Below are 15,786 nucleotides of genomic sequence, written 5' to 3'. Positions count from 1 at the left end.
ACTTTTCTAATTTAAAATTTAAAAAAATTGCTTTTCCATTGTGAACACTGAACTCCCACTTACAAAGCGGCGTGTCATTTACAGAAGACATTGTTTGGAGCATTTCCTGTTCTAGCAAATTTCTTTTTTGCTTCTTGTACTCTTCGAATGTTGTCGAGTGTTTTTCGTAGATTCCCCATTTTGTACTGAAAGCAGACCTTCCAGGAGTCCTGCATAGAGATCAGCCCCTTTCCTCGGAACCATGGAGTTTGAAAATATAGTGCGAAAAGTTCAGCCAATACAACATTCTGTGTGCAGTTGCATTTAACAATAAATGTATCCGAAGAAAACTTAGCAAATGCATTATAAGCTGATGCTCTATAGTGCTTGTAGATTGGGAATGCTGTGTACTTACTTAGTCAGTTCCGATTGTATTTCTCAGCACAGGGTATTGGAGAACAAGGGCTTTCGCTGCGAGCTCTTCCGGGATACCTGTGAAAAGGTTAATAATGCAAAATGCAGGCTGAAATTGAATCTGATACCTACAAGTCAACTGTGCATAGCTGCTTGGTTGTCAACGACACGATCCTGGCTTTTGTAGGGCGTGGAAGTTCAGTAACCTTGACATTTTCAATATCAACTTTAATGTAATATGGAACAGGTGGCAGTGCATACTCTAGTCCATGAGGAGTAAATGGATGTGTCGTGAGCACTGCACATAAAGGGTGCAAAAATAACAGCCACAGCGGCGTCAAATTTGTCTATCGAATTTAGCAAAATTAGGTGGGAAAATAATACGTACTTGGTTGAATGTGGCAAGTTCCCCTCGTCGCTGTCCTCGTCAGCAACAAGGTTGATCCTGTCACAAACAGAATACGTGTAATTCTCCGACGCATACATCTACATATGTGTTGAAACGGAAGTTGAGGACATCTAAAAAGGTGACTATATAACTCAATAGCCTAACGACAGACATGAGATGATTCCTTGCACTATAAAGGGACAATGAGGAGAATTTGAAGTTGGCTTGTATCGACAGAATTCCAGCCCCTGATCACAAAACGACCAGTTTGAACGAAAACTAAGCTCTTCTACGGTAGAATATCGCAATAAGTAAATTAAAAGCATTGCCGCCATAGGCCAATTTCGAAAGTCAAGACTAAATGACTCTATCTCCAAAAGCCGCGTATTTATGAGGGAATATTTCAAGTTTTATTTTCAAACTGCTAGCAGGCAAGAGAGGAGGCGCTGGCGCAAAGCAGACATGCCCCTTGCACAGCGGGTCGGGCCGAGTCAACCTACACCCCTGCAGTCGCGCTGACGCAGCCCGACTCGACGGTCGTTTAGCTGCCGTCTCATGCCGTTATCGCTTTACGTATACACGGGCTCATGTAAACTCCCTCTACGACTCAACGGAGCGCATACCAGTCATGGGCCCAGAACACTTGACGCACCTGCGCGGCGATCATGTGGGCCTCGCAACGAACGCGGTGAGCGGCGAAAGGGATAATGCATGCAACAGGAGCCGCCAGTCTAGGAGCTGCAGCCACCAGGGTTCCAAGGTTCGAGCGACGCCGTCTGCACAGAGACGCCAAAGAAAGGAGACGCGGCGGTAACGGGTGACCACGCTCTGCAGATCATGAACCTTGACCTAGATACACTATTTCACAGTTTGCTTTTATTGCTCTACCAGGCGCTGGCTACCTCGTTCATGGCTCGGCACGCATCCGCGACGCTTTTTGTTTTGACTTTTACCACAGTATATCCTATATTACAGCATAGAGCAAAACTCTGTGCCTCTGTTCCTCTGTGCGTGCCGCTCTCAGGCAAGGTTCTATAGCGTGCGCAGACGTAAAGCGTCATCGGTTCTCTTCTTCGTCGACAACTAAGCGCCGTAAGAGCAACGACGGAAGAGGCTACTGAATAGTAAAAGGTCGGCCAGAAGACTGTTTGCTCAATACATCCCTGGGTGCGTCTTTTGGAATTCCCTGGAAGCTCAGCATGCGGCCGGCTGCCGGCCCAGATGTGGTTGCGTCTCCTATCGGCAACAAGTGCACACCAGCCCTCAGTGGAGCGCCACGGCAGTAATTTTGCAACTATTCCACTGCATTCGATAGTGCTTTCAACAGTTTCGTTGTCGGAAGCGGGTTCTATAGCAACTGCGGTGGCTGGCATAGCCCGCGCTATGCTTGGCGGCCGCCGTCCGCACCTCGGCGGCCGAGACCGAGGCCGGCGAGGGCGGCGTCCCGCGCGGGCTTCGGCGCGAACTAAGTGGAGCCGGCATAGCCAAAGTTTTGGAATCGCTGAAAAGTGAAAACGGGCGGCGATTTTTCAGTCACCCTCAAGCCCATATCGCGGTTTACACTGCTCGAATTCGCGGCCAGAAAAGAATGTGAAACGTCTAGCAACAGAAACGACCAATGCATGCAACTTTTGAGGAATAAAACTTTCTTCAATCCGCTCGCATTGCGTGGCATCCCGAAAATCTCTCGGCAAAAAAGCACGTCCGCTTTCTTTCGCTGTCCACTGAAAAATATGACTTTCTTTCGGTCCTTCCACGTAACCAGGCATTGGACTAGACATGACGACATCGCTTCGCAGAGCATCGAAATTGCCGATAACGCAGCACCGAGAAAAGCATGCACCCAACACAAACCTGCAACCGCTGCCACCGCTGCGGCAATGACAGCGCACGCGCGGGTGGATAAATATACGCGGACAGATTTATGTTGCCCAGGGATTATAATGCCTTGTAATCCGGAGGTTAGTATATAATGATAGCTAGCAGCACCTACTTGAATTTTTTTTTACGTATTTGCAGTTACACAGAGTGAATTACATACTTTTGGACACAAAAAATATTTACCGAGCGTCTTTGATGTCGCACACATGTTGTCATACAAAATAACCATGATTTGCATTGATTTTGTTTTACTCATAGCTGGTTGAGTCTACTTTTTGTTTTCCCGCTAGAGCCGCTGGCGCTTGATTTCTTCCGGCAGGCGGTGAAGAAGAGGAAGCAGGGTTCGGTGCTCGTGTGCGTTTTTTCGCCCATGTCAGCGGTGTCGCCCTCATAACATTGTTCGAATCAATCCGCAAGTGTCATATGTCAAGATGATGCATACTTGTCCGCGTTGTTCATTTCCGTTGACGAGATTTTGCAAGGTCGTGGGGCACACCAGGGACCATAGTCATGAGAGCAAGTTTTAGTTGATGTGCGGTGCTAAAGGATGCGCCAAGACTTACCAGAAATTCGAGTCACATCAGATACATCTGCACCGAGTTCACAGAACCCATTTGGACCTTGAGACACCCGGAGAAGGCACAGACTGCGTTAAAAAGTTTTGTGAGGCAAAACCAGGTGGTTTGGTGAGGGCCCCTCTTATGAGGGGCCATATTTCCAGCCACACTGGATCGCTTGCTTCTGTGTCTCAGCAGACCGATTCCAGCGGCAAGCAAGACACTACTTCATCTACCCGCTTTCGCGATCCTGTCACAAGACAGCACCTGATGCAGCTGTTGAAGAAATAGTTGTGCTTGCTTTTCTTCTGTTTGGCTGCGGTGCACAGGTGCCGCACGCTACTACGGAGAGCATCTTTCACAAGTTCAAACTCACTATCCTCAACATGTTTCGACTGTTCGCAGCCACGATTGAACAAAACATCATCACTGAATCAGCAGGACATGATCTTCGGATGCTTCTCGCATGTGACTTTCTAGATTACCATTTTCAGCAAGTAAGAAGCGAGTGCTGGAGGGAGAGTTTTGTTAAGGAGCATCTGCTGTACGTGCAGCCAGAAGAAAATGTGCTGGATGTTGGAGACACGTTCCAGTATGTGCGCATAGCCAATGTCCTGAGGAATCTAATGCTTTCCTAGAGCTTCTGCAGTCACCTACATAACGAATACCGGAATACGCAGCAATCCCGAGTTTTGCACAGCTTTTGTGCTGGACTCGTACACAAGGGAAAACTCTCCCAACTTTTGGAAGATAGATATCACTACACTCCGGTTTTAGTGTTCTACACTGACGAAATTGAAACTGTTAACCCGCTGGGATCAAAACGCAGCGCCCACAAATTATATTTTGCCGTGCTCAACATCTATGAAAAATACAGGTCTAAGCTTAGGACTATACATGTAGCGTTTATCGCAAAGTAAAAGCTGAATGCAAAGCATAGAAATGTTTCAATTTTGAAATCACCACTGGCTAAAGTGTCAGCTTTACGCACAGTTGGTTTTTTCTGTACAGAAACTTGCCGGTGTTGTGAAGGTCAGCGCTGTTCTTTTGGCATTCTGGACAGCCCTTATAAAAATTTCTATAGAAAGTCCATAGACTGTCTATAGACTTTAGTCTATGAAGTCTATAGACTGTCTATAGACAAATCCTTTAGACTGGTCTATAGACAGTCTATAGATTTATGGCCATACACTTTTAGTAGACTTTTGTCTATAGACAGTCTATAGACAAATGTCTACTGAAAGTCTATAGGTCTATAGGAAGTCTATAGACACATGTCTATAGACAGTCTATAGACGATCTATAGACTTATGGTCATACATTTCCTATAGAGTTGTCTATAGACCGTCTATAGACACTTGTCTATAGACGGACTATAGACGACCTATAGACTTATGGCCATAGACTTCCTGTAGATTACCGTCTATAGACAGTCTACAGACAAAAGTCTACTGGTCCAGTAGACATATGTCTATAGACTGTCTATAGACATTCCATAGGTGTGTGGCCTGGCAGTGCTATAGACCTTTGTCTATAGGCAGTCTATAGACCTCTGTCCACTAAACTATTAGTAGACCGTTATCTATAAACTGCCTATAGACAGTCTACAACCACTGAAAAAAGTCACCAGAGTTCACAAATGACAATCAATATACTTACAAATTTAGTTTTATTTCCAAGCTATCCAGGCCGGGAATATGCAATACATGGACCATAAGAATCCACAATAACATAAATGTTGAAAGTAACAGTCCCGCTAGTTTCCTCAGAAGCATTCTTGCGGCCTGTTGTCTGCAGTCAATCATCCGGGCATGTTCACCTGTACAGCACAAAGGAAAAAATTAACAGAGGAACTGAAAAAAAATTCCCATACCATCTCTACACATGTGCTTTACAATGAAAGGCATATCCTGGCTATGCCATTCTAGAAAGGCAATCTTGATCTTTTGGTTTGGTTTTATGGGGTTCAAAGACCAAAGGCGACACAGGCTACAAGACGCTGAAGTGAAAGGCTGCGGAATAATTTCGGCCAACTCTGCAGAGTACACAGGCCTTTAGCATTTTGCCTCTATTAAAATGCGACCGCATAGGCCGGAATCGAACCTGCATCTTTCAGGTCGCCAGACGAACATGATAGCCACTGAGCTATCACGCCGGCGCAATCATTTCAGTAAAGACACGACAGATTATAAGTGTCTTCATAAAACATTGTAACAAAGACCCGTAATCCCTGGAGCACTCTACTCTGAATCCAGTACTGATACTGATTTCTGTATGGCAATCCTTTTACATTATTTGTAACAGAAGACATTGAACAATTGTGCCACATATCTGCATTGACTCGCAAGGAGGTGTTAAGAATGCCACCTCCATAATATGCAGATTCAGCGCACCTTACACAGGGATCCAAAAAGAAGAATATTGCAGCATTTATTCTTATAACCGCTATAGAAGAAGCGCTTCAAAATACCCTGCGTGAAGCCTGGTATACCCGGCCAAATTTTTAACTGGCTCTGGTGTTGCATCGCTAAATGCACCTTGTAAAAAAGGTGCCTTTTAGCTACACTGCTGGCATATTCATGCTGTAATTTGACGAGTGAAATGTCATTTCGTGGTTCCTTTTTGTCCATATAATGTTTGAGTGCAGCACTTGCGTGTTTATATCAACGTTATCAGAAATATTCGTCTGCCACTACAACAGCTGAAACAAGCGGCAGACGCAGCAATGAATCTGGTCCATATGGCCTCATCCTCTGGGTAAACTACCACTCCTTTCATGGCGGACAAGTCGTTTACCTAGAGTAAGTGCAAATGCGCCACCAGAACCATTGGTGCGTATTCCGGTTATTTCGGCTGTTCGTAGCAGCAGACGATGAATATTTCTGATAACTTTGATCGAAACACGCAAGTACTCCACTCAAACGTTATATTAACAAAAAGAAACTATGAAATGCCATCTCACGTGTCAAATTACAACATGAATATGCCAGCAGTGTAGCCAAAAGGCACCTTTTTTACAAGGTTCATTTATCGATGCAACACCAGAGCCAGTTAAAGATTTGGCCGGGTGTACGTAAGCCGATACTCAAACGGGCACAAGCTATACAAAACCAGCAGGCAGAAGCGACCAGTTCACCACAGATTTGCGCCTATAACTTGAAGCACAAAGATGGAACAGCATACTCATACATCTGCGCGTGCTCTTAGAAACAAGCGGGTTGCAGCGCTTCCATGCCGCGCTCATTATTCAGAAAACCCATACTGCACACAGAGGCTGCAGCTGCGCCGTTTCAAAAGCAGTCGCGAGTTTAAGACAACAAATTACTGTCACGATAAAATACCGTCTGAAATTCAATTAGTTTTTCTTTCAAGTGCAGCCCCAACAGCGCCGTAAAGAGCTGTGTTTCTTGCATGGAGGTAGCCTAACCCAACGCTGCTAGAAAAATCAACGAAAGCATTGAACGCGCTCAAAGTAGGAAGTATTTAAATGAAACAATTAACGCTTTCAACAGGTGCAGCTATAATAACACGAGAGCTTAATTTAATTTTAGGCGCAAATAAGCGGCGAATTACATCGGCGCTTTCGTAAGTTAGCAGTCTGAAATCAGAAACACATACTTTGCCTCTCGCGCAAATGGTATTAGAGAAATCTGTGCACGCGTGAGCGGGATTCATGAACGAACCACTCGGAAAGAAATGTAAGCCACCTCTTGTCGAGCCGACCTTTACCCAGCTTTCAAAATGAAGTGCCCGCAGGCGAGCGGGGGCGGCCAACGGCTCTGATGACAGACATGGAGGAATCCGTACGTGTGCAACGACGGGGAGACGGGATGGAGCTCGTGGGTTCTTCGCGGTGTTTGAGCACGCCGGCCAATCGCGCGGGCAATGAATTTTATACCATCACACTAAAAGCATTCCTTCAGCGCTGCTTAACTACAACTTTGACAAACGTCTCGCGCTCCAGTCTGTAGCGTTACAAGACACCTTTGCTGAAACGTCGGCGCCCACGACGCGCACCGAGCGAGCGTCCATACGTAGGAAGGAAATGCACACCTCAAAAAGAACAGCACTCCAAGGTCCAGACAGGCGATAACACAAAGATTAGAAAATAAATGTAATCCACCACAGAACGAGAGTGTATGTAAGTACGTTTTCGGAGGTGCAAAGTAAATTGAGCTCACACGGCGCTAACTACCGCACAGTTCCATTTCGGCCGTCATTCACAGGCTAAACGACATTTCTGGCCGCGCGTCTACCTTGAAACACGAAAACTCTAGTAGACAGCTCGCGAGGAGCGGCTTATCATCAAGGGCATCGCACAGACTGCCTTTCCGCGCGTTAGTAAAGACAGCGGCACAGAGATAAGCGGCATTAGTCGAGAACCCGATGGCTTCCGCCTCAGAAACGAAGATAGGACGTTTGTCACTGCGCACATAATCTGTTCTGCACACACAGCTCTGCTTAGAGTGGTTTAGGAGAACAAATGAATAAAATATAAACGTATAGACTTACCGTAAGCGGACGATGCAGCTGGATTTTGAAGAAAACGTAATCCGCGAAAAAAACGCCAACACCACCAACGCAGCCACGCACAGGGTTGTTTGCAGCACGAATGATTTTCCGCCGTCTCGTGGTAAAACGGTAAAACGTGAAACAGAAACCCATTTCACGGTCGTATCTTTATCGCTCGCACTCTTTCCGTGTGGAGCTTGATCTGATATCCAAGACCACAGAACGTAACTGGTTTATAAGCGTGAATTCTTCGCATACCCTCTAAAAACCTTATTGTTTTCGTGAAAAGAGAACCGAAATCTAACTGCTTGACTGTATACGCGCCGCATCTCCCACCGAATAGTATGTGGTACAATTCTCAAATAATAATTATAATGTTGCATAGCATAACGTCTTTTTTGCGTGTGTTCGTGTTTAGAAAACTGATATGCTCGACATCAGCGTGTCATCGGCTCCGAAGCAACAGGTGCAAGGGTAGGAACGAAAAAATACTGCCTTTCTGATTGTTGCGTCGGTGAACTTATTCACGTGAATACAAACTGCAAAGGTATAAATGGGAGATGTTAATCGCACAGAGGACCAGGCTCTTTGAGACTATTCTGAGGTGTTTCTAAGCGATATGGGCGCTTCCTTGAATTCTCACACCCGTCTTTCCCCCTTTATTTTCAGGACGTTTTAAAGAGAAATGTAGAAGCGTTGATGAAATGTGTCTGATTTCAGCGCGTTGGACAGTAACGATCGAAAGATGGAATGGAACTCTGTCGAGCGATTCCTTTAAGGGACAGCGTATTCATTCGATGTAGTACAGTTTGCGGCGCCCTTCAAGAACGGCTGCCTTTCCGCGGCTTACTTGTTAGCATTAAATATTTAATTGTATTGACAATATACGTCACGATATAACGAAAAGGAGCTTGTCAAGGCTCCTGAAAATATACAGGTGGGTGTTGTAATGTCCTCACGCAATACTTTTTTAATTTCCGTAATAGCGAAGGAGGTTGAGGACTCCCGACATAGTTGCGGTCACCAGATGCAGGTCCCCGCAGCATGCAGTGCAAAAAGAAATTGACATTGTTCTATACTTAGTCGAAAGTCAGTGTATCGAACATTGTTAGATAAAATTAGGATTGTTATAGACTGGTCTATAGACAGCAGACTATCTATAGTGTACAGTGCATAGACGAAAGGAAATTGAGGTATTTGTAGACTGTAGTCTATAGAGAGTCTATAGACCGACTATAGACGAAAGGAAATTGAAGCAGTTATAGACCGTAGTCTATACAGAGTCTATAGACCGTCTACAGACGAAAGCAAATTGAGGCTATAGACCTTAGTCAATAGACAGTCTATAGACCATCTATAGACGAAAGAAAATTGAGCCAGCTATAGACTTTAGTCTATAGAACGTCTATAGACAAAAAGAAATTGAGGCAACTATAGACCTTGGTCTATAGAGAGTCTATAGACCGTCTATAGACAAAATGAAATTGTGACAGCTTTAGACCTTAGTCTATATCGAGTCTATAGACCGTCTATAGACAAAAGGAAATTGAAGCAATTATAGACTTTAGTCTATAGAGAGTCTATAGACAAAAGGAAATTGAGGCAGCTATAGACCTTAGGCTATAGCGAGTCTATAGACTGTCTATAGACGAAAGGAAATTGAGGTAGTTATAGACCTAAGTCTATAGGGAGTCTATAGACCGTCTATAGACGAAAGGAAATTGAGACAGCTATAGACCTTAGTCTATAGGGAGTCTATAGACCGTCTATAGACGAAAGGAAATTGAGACAGCTATAGACCTTAGTCTATAGATAGTCTATAGACCGTCTATAGACAAAAGGAAATTGAGGTAGTTATAGACTTAAGTCTATAGAGAATCTATAGACCGTCTATAGACTAAAGGAAATTGAGGCTGCTATAGACTTTAGTCTATAGAGAGTCTATAGACAGTCTATGGACAAAAGGAAATTGAGACAGCTATAGACTTTAGTCTATTGATTTTCTATAGACTGTCTATAGACAAAAGTAAAAGTCTATAGGATGTCTATAGAGTCTATAAAAAGTCTATAGAAAGTCTATAGACCATTTTTATAAGGGAGCCTGTCAATGAACAGGCTAGTAGGACTCACTTTTTGTTTTGACAGAGGGCACCCTTGTCGTTTTTTGCCGTGTCATGCCCAAACCTTGGCATTGTCTTCTGCTGAGAAAGATGTGCGAAAAAGAAGTGCGAGTTTGCACAAACCCACGTGGTAAGTGCAAATGTCAACCGTCCCCTAAGCACTGCACTTAAAGGGGTCAAGAGTCAGTCGCCATTGTTAAGTATCGAATACTTTGACGTTGTTCTGAAGCTCCCTCCTCACCTTATGCACGACTTGCTTGAGGATCTATGCCTCATGTCCTCAGACAGGTACTGCAAGGCCTCAAATCTACGGCCGTGATGACCACATGACAGAAAGAACAAACCGAAACCATCGACAAGTGCTTTGTGTGATGGTGAAGTGTCTTACAACGGCACGACATCTCAGAAGTGGTGTTTGTTCAGGTTTTTCGGACTTATGCTTGGTGACATTGTCCCAGAGCACAATGAGCATTGGGAAATATGCCTTCTTCGCAAAGTTGTAGACTTGACATTTGCCGACGATATTCGAAACGACGATCTTGCGTATCTGCAAGACTATATTAGGTATTTTTTATCTGCTCTTGTTGCCCTGTACACACGCAAAATGATTCCCAACCTTCATTTCATGGTGCACTATCCAAGGCTGCTTAACCAATTAGGCCCGTTAAAGCAGTGGTGATGCAAGCGGTGTGAGGTAGAACATCAATATGTCAAAGCAAAAGCGCCACAGAATCGAAATTTAGCAGAAGAGTTGCTTCAGAGCTTTGAGCTGTCCAGCCTAGATGTGGAAAGTTGCATCCAAACAACAAAACCTAAGCCTGTGAAGTGTCAAGACTTTGCCCCCTATATGCGCGAGGTATTTTCAGTCGGTGTGCCGGTATACGGGAGGTTCCTTCCTCCGCTGTGAACAATTCCACATATGCAGTGCTGGATGTCGCTGTCCTTGAAAGACACCACCTCTCTCTCTTTGGACAGATTACCGCCATGTATATGCACTGCGGTTCTCTGTTTATTCGTGTCACTGTTTTGAGAAGTGCAACGTATCAGCGACACCGCCGGTCTTATGCGGTTATCAAGACAGCGCCGCAAGGAATTAACAATCCCGCTCAACTTCGGTAGTCCCAGGTGCTAGACCTGTACTTTGAAACGGAATTAGTTTTGAGGTCTTAAATAATGTTTGGCGATTGAGCTTACGGACATCACTTTTGGCCGTTTTTTACTTTTTTTGAGAAGTTGTACGCATACAGCTGTAAATGTAGAATAAACACTGATTTTGAAGCCATGTTTTTTGCCATACTAAGTTAGTCAGGGCTTCTGAAAGTGCCGTAAGGTCAGCTGACTAAATTAGGTGACTAACAGAATATAGTGCGCGTGCACTGTTTACGAATGTAACTTTAAGGTCGGCTGTTAATATTCCTCTTTAACGGGGCTCCTGTGCTTTTTGGTTACTAGCACCCTTAACGAAAAAAAGATGGCTAAAAATGGATTTCGAACATATTGTTTTAATTTAATATTTGTTTTGTATTTTTATGCCTATGCTTAAACTGCATACGAATACTTTATAAGTATTCTAGGAATTATATCTTGAACTGAAATCAGCCAGGACAACAGCTTGGACATGTTGCTTATTCATTTGTGACGGAACAGCGCAAAACACAGGGACAAGAGAAAAGCGCTTGTCTCTTGTCCCTGTGTGTTGCGCTGTTCTGTCACAAATATCTTGAACGTTCTCAGAAAAAAATTGGAAGGCGCTTAAGCTTCGCCTTAAGTAGTGGAACGCGACAGCGTGTTGCAGCGCTGCCAGGGACGTTGGAAACAGCTTTGAACGCTTCGGTGGATACCAGAATCCCGCCGTAAGAAAAGGGAGGTAGGTGGGAGTGGAAGAAGGCTGAGAGAGAAAGAGGTGCCATAATGGAGGAAACGAATGTTAGATTTGAGAAAAGGAAGTTGCAGTAACTATCTCAGAATTCTCGTTGGACACCCGCAGCCCCGATTACAGGTCGCTGGTTCGACTTCCTGCCGCAAGCTCTCTAACTTAACATTCTTAACATAATAGACTTTTTTTCCTACGCGCGGTGCCGGCAACTACAACTACGACGCCGGCGGCTTTTCGACCGAACGAGCTGTGTTCGCTGGTGCCTAAACGACTATGTATGGGATACTGAAAAGAGCGCAATAGAACTGCTAGATAAGAGGTTGCCCTAATATTCTAAACCACAACATATCGCACTAACAGCTGTCGCTGAATATCGCGTTGACACGTGGTGACCGTCATGTCATTGGTTGTTTTTTTTTAACCTTAACCCCAGAATAAGAGATATACGGGTTTTGAGGTATCCACGCGAGCGTGGAATGCTAGCCTTGGTCGCAAGGACAGAGATGAGAAGTGTAAGTAGAAGTTAAAACATGGCCGGGGCACTCACGCGTGCTTTACATCATGGCGCAGGGGCACGAGTGTGTGAAAGCGACTCGTTGGATCAGCAGTGTGTCAAGTTTGTGCGAATGTGTGCTTGCATTCCCCCCCCCCCCCCCTCTCCGTTATGCTGAGAAACTTGTAGAGGCACCCGGCGAAAGCGGTAGCCGCATTTCCGTACCGACGAAAGCCTGTATAGGGAAGCGCACCTGAAGTTTGCTCCCACTGCACCAGCGCCACTTCTCCCCTGCCGGTCATTTTGGCGTTGCTGTCCGGGCACGTCGCCAGCGGAGCGCATTGAGCCAGCAGCCTGTCGGCTGGTACGCGCGTGCTGCTCGCGCAGCTGGCACTCTCTCTTTCATTGTGAGCACGTGCCGTCCTGCTCGCGGGCGCACAAAAGTGGTGTTGCCGCTCGCTGTGAATTCCGCGACGTTCTAAGAGTGGAGAAACTGGTTGTGTGTGCGGCTGTCAAAATAGTTCTCTCAACATAAACGGCCAAGGAATGCCCGTGTAATTCTACAGATTTCCTAGTGATGTCCTACATTCTTGGGAAAAAAAAATTTAATATTGGAAAATTGTAACGTACAGTAACGGAAATATTGAAGGTAATGGTCCACCCTTTCTATATGCAGCAAAGTGTTAAATATTTTTCATCGCTCGTATCGAGCAGTTGACGATAGGAAAAACGTTAATAAGAAAAAAAATGCAAGCCTATCGATGGGAGATTGCTATAGTCAAATCTTCCAGTATATGAAAAAAAAGTGCGGTCATACATTTTTTACTATTCAAAAATGTTTTTGTCCGGAATTATTGCGTATGAAATGGATGAGAGAGAGAGAGAGAGAGAGAGAGAGACTCTTTAATGAGGAGCAGAGAATTTAGCCGGCGCTTAAAAATCGCTGGCATGCTACTCTGCGTAGGGAGGGGAATTTGGGAGATATAGACAGAAGGAGAGCAGAGTGGAAGAGGTAAAAAAAACGAAGATAAAATGCGGCCATGAAATGGGTACTAAGGTTGCAATGGCGAGAATTGATGTAACCTATGGAGTGATGGAGTGCATAGTCCGTCAAATGGGCTGACGAAGTTCACTGCATGAAGAATGCATGAAGGTGACGTGCAAGTGAGTTTAAAGCTTATCAAGATGTCCAATGTCTTTTAAATATGTGAATAGAAAAGTCATTGCAAGTCTCTGTTGCCTAAGGCAGGCTAAGGGACCTAAAACTTTGTCCATTGTAAGGGGCACTGAGCAGAGCTTCTGCATGCAATGTTCATAGTACGCACGCTCGTTGGCATATGCAGGGCACTCAAGCAAGATATGCTCCACAGTTTCTATCGCGGCACAGTTGTCACAGTGCGGACTGTCCATTTGTCTAAAACGGTATCGTAAGCCGTTTGTATATGCAGCATTAAGACGAAATGGATGAGAACGAGAAACGGCAGGCCTCGATAACTGCTATGGGCAGAGTGAAGTAAGCTTTTTCCTGTTACTAAACACGTTTGGTATGTCGCACGCGTAATATTATTTCTGCGCAGTTTTTGCTGTAATTCACTAAGCATGCAGTGTTTAGTAAAGCTCGCGCTAACGAAACTCATTTTTTTGCCGTTTTTTATTTTGGAGACTGACTGCAGCTAGCGGCATTATGCAGACGCGTGTGAGGCAAGGTCAGTGATCGCCTGAATGTTCCGACTTGTGACGCCGGGCTCAATTTTCGAAGTTGCTTTACATGTAAAAAATTTCAAAAAATAAAAATAATCAAAATGTTTGCTTGCACATGAATGAGCGTTTGCATATGAGCGATGGCTCTGCAAATAATTGTTTTGGGGATGCGCGTGCGCTGTAATCGGAATTAAAATAAATATACGAACCGCTTATCTCCGTTGTAGCGATTGACAAACTAGAGCATTTTTTCTCTTAGCCGTATATAGCAAGCAGCTGGTAGGCGCATTTCGCGCGTGTTGTCGTTTTTCTCCTCAGCCTCGCGTGTCGCCTTAAGGCCACTTTATTTTAAGTTAAAATAAAAATTATTTCCATCATTATTCATCGAAACACGTAACAAAATCCTTATTATTTGGCCAACAAACCTGCATGCACCGAAGTGCTCAGTCGCCCAACGAAATTAAGCATTTTGCGAAGATGGCCGCGCCAAAAAAAAAAAAATGGTATTTACCTCGAATTCCACGTCTTAAATTATCTCGTCATTTACTTGCGATACACATTTCGCCGTTACGGTACCGGCTTTTTCGTCAACAATCTGCTTCACGTAGTGGGCCTGATCCACTAGCAGTTCTTTTTTCAAGTTCGCAGCGAAAAAAAAAAATTCACTGTCCACTATTTCTTTTAACCTACATCTCAGAGCGTACTGCCGCGACCGAAAGAAATGCGAACAGCGGAGTGCCTAGGCTCTCCGCTGTTGGAATTTATTTTCGTCACGCTTATACTTGGCTCGCAACACAAATACGCTAGAGACATCCGTGATACAATAATGTACCACTCTAGCGTCTTTTTGTTACTACCGAGATAAAAACGCATTGAAGATAAATTCCGACTGCGCAGCGCGTGTGCGCCGTGCTGTTCGCATTTTTTTCTAGCGCCCCTCGCCAGCGTTCAAGCACGAGGGAAAAAGCTCGGGACTGCACAAAGAGATTTGCAGGCTGGCCAACACGTGCAAAGTACGTGCAGAACTGGTTTTTTTTTCAGGGGAAAGCGCGCTGCTCGCGCAGCTACTCAATGGGAGGGGTGACCGGTTTGCCCGGACAAAAATACGGAGTCGGTCGGAGAGGGCGCTTTTCACTGGCGTCCGCAGCGCCCCCCTGCGAAGCTGCGGTCCCCTATAATAAGTTTTGTATACGACAGGACGTCCTGGCAGTAGACTAGTTCAAGCTACGAGCCGAAAGACTTTTATTCATTAATTATTCAACGAATATTTTCAGCTCACGGCCAACGCCGCCGGCGACGACACCGGCTTCTCTGCGACACGGGGCCCTTAACGCTGTCGCGTTAATACGCCAAAAATACACTTTTGCTCGCTTAGAATATTTATAATCCATTAAAATATACTAATAATGTGCATTAAATACATTAGATCACATTCAAAATAGTCTACAGTATACATTTGTTTCATTAAAGATATATTGGTCAAATTTTTTAGGGGAATCCCCCAAGGTGGAGTAGATTTGTAATAAGGGAGTAATTACTCATTGGCATCCACCCGAGCGCAGCCATACGGCTACAAAGGTAAGCTATACAGCTTTCTCAGAAACTTCGTAGTTAAAGAAAAATTCGTCCTGGCCCGGGGTTCGAACCCAGGACCACCGCTACACCGGAGCAGTCGCTCTACCAATTGAGCTAACCAGGACGGCAAGCTTATGGCAGGGCGAGAGCGAATTGATCAATAACTCGAAGTGGGAACTGTGTTGGTCAGTTATTGGTCGAGTTATTGGTCGAGTTATTGGTCGAGTTATTGGTCGAGTTATTGGTCGAGTTATTGATCAATTCGCTCTCGTCCTGCCATAAGCTTGCCG

The 15,786-nt window shown here is 44.8% G+C and overlaps 1 long non-coding RNA gene across 1 annotated transcript; it reads right to left on the bottom strand.

The window, feature by feature from the left end:
- Window positions 1-4,871: 4,871 nt before the first annotated feature.
- LOC149355969 (uncharacterized) lies at window positions 4,872-8,307 on the bottom strand. Its single transcript, XR_016289779.1, has 2 exons — window positions 7,732-8,307; window positions 4,872-5,038 (listed from the first exon to the last, which is right to left on the bottom strand). It is a non-coding gene; the product is annotated as an uncharacterized LOC149355969 (long non-coding RNA).
- Window positions 8,308-15,786: the final 7,479 nt, after the last annotated feature.

The sequence above is a fragment of the Amblyomma mixtum genome, chromosome 3 (assembly GCF_055824585.1).
Source record: "Amblyomma mixtum isolate Tamu chromosome 3, ASM5582458v1, whole genome shotgun sequence".
NCBI classification, from domain to species: Eukaryota; Metazoa; Arthropoda; class Arachnida; order Ixodida; family Ixodidae; genus Amblyomma; species Amblyomma mixtum.
The sequence above is the reverse complement of the archived record's forward strand: the minus strand, read 5'-3'. Positions and strand labels throughout refer to the sequence as shown.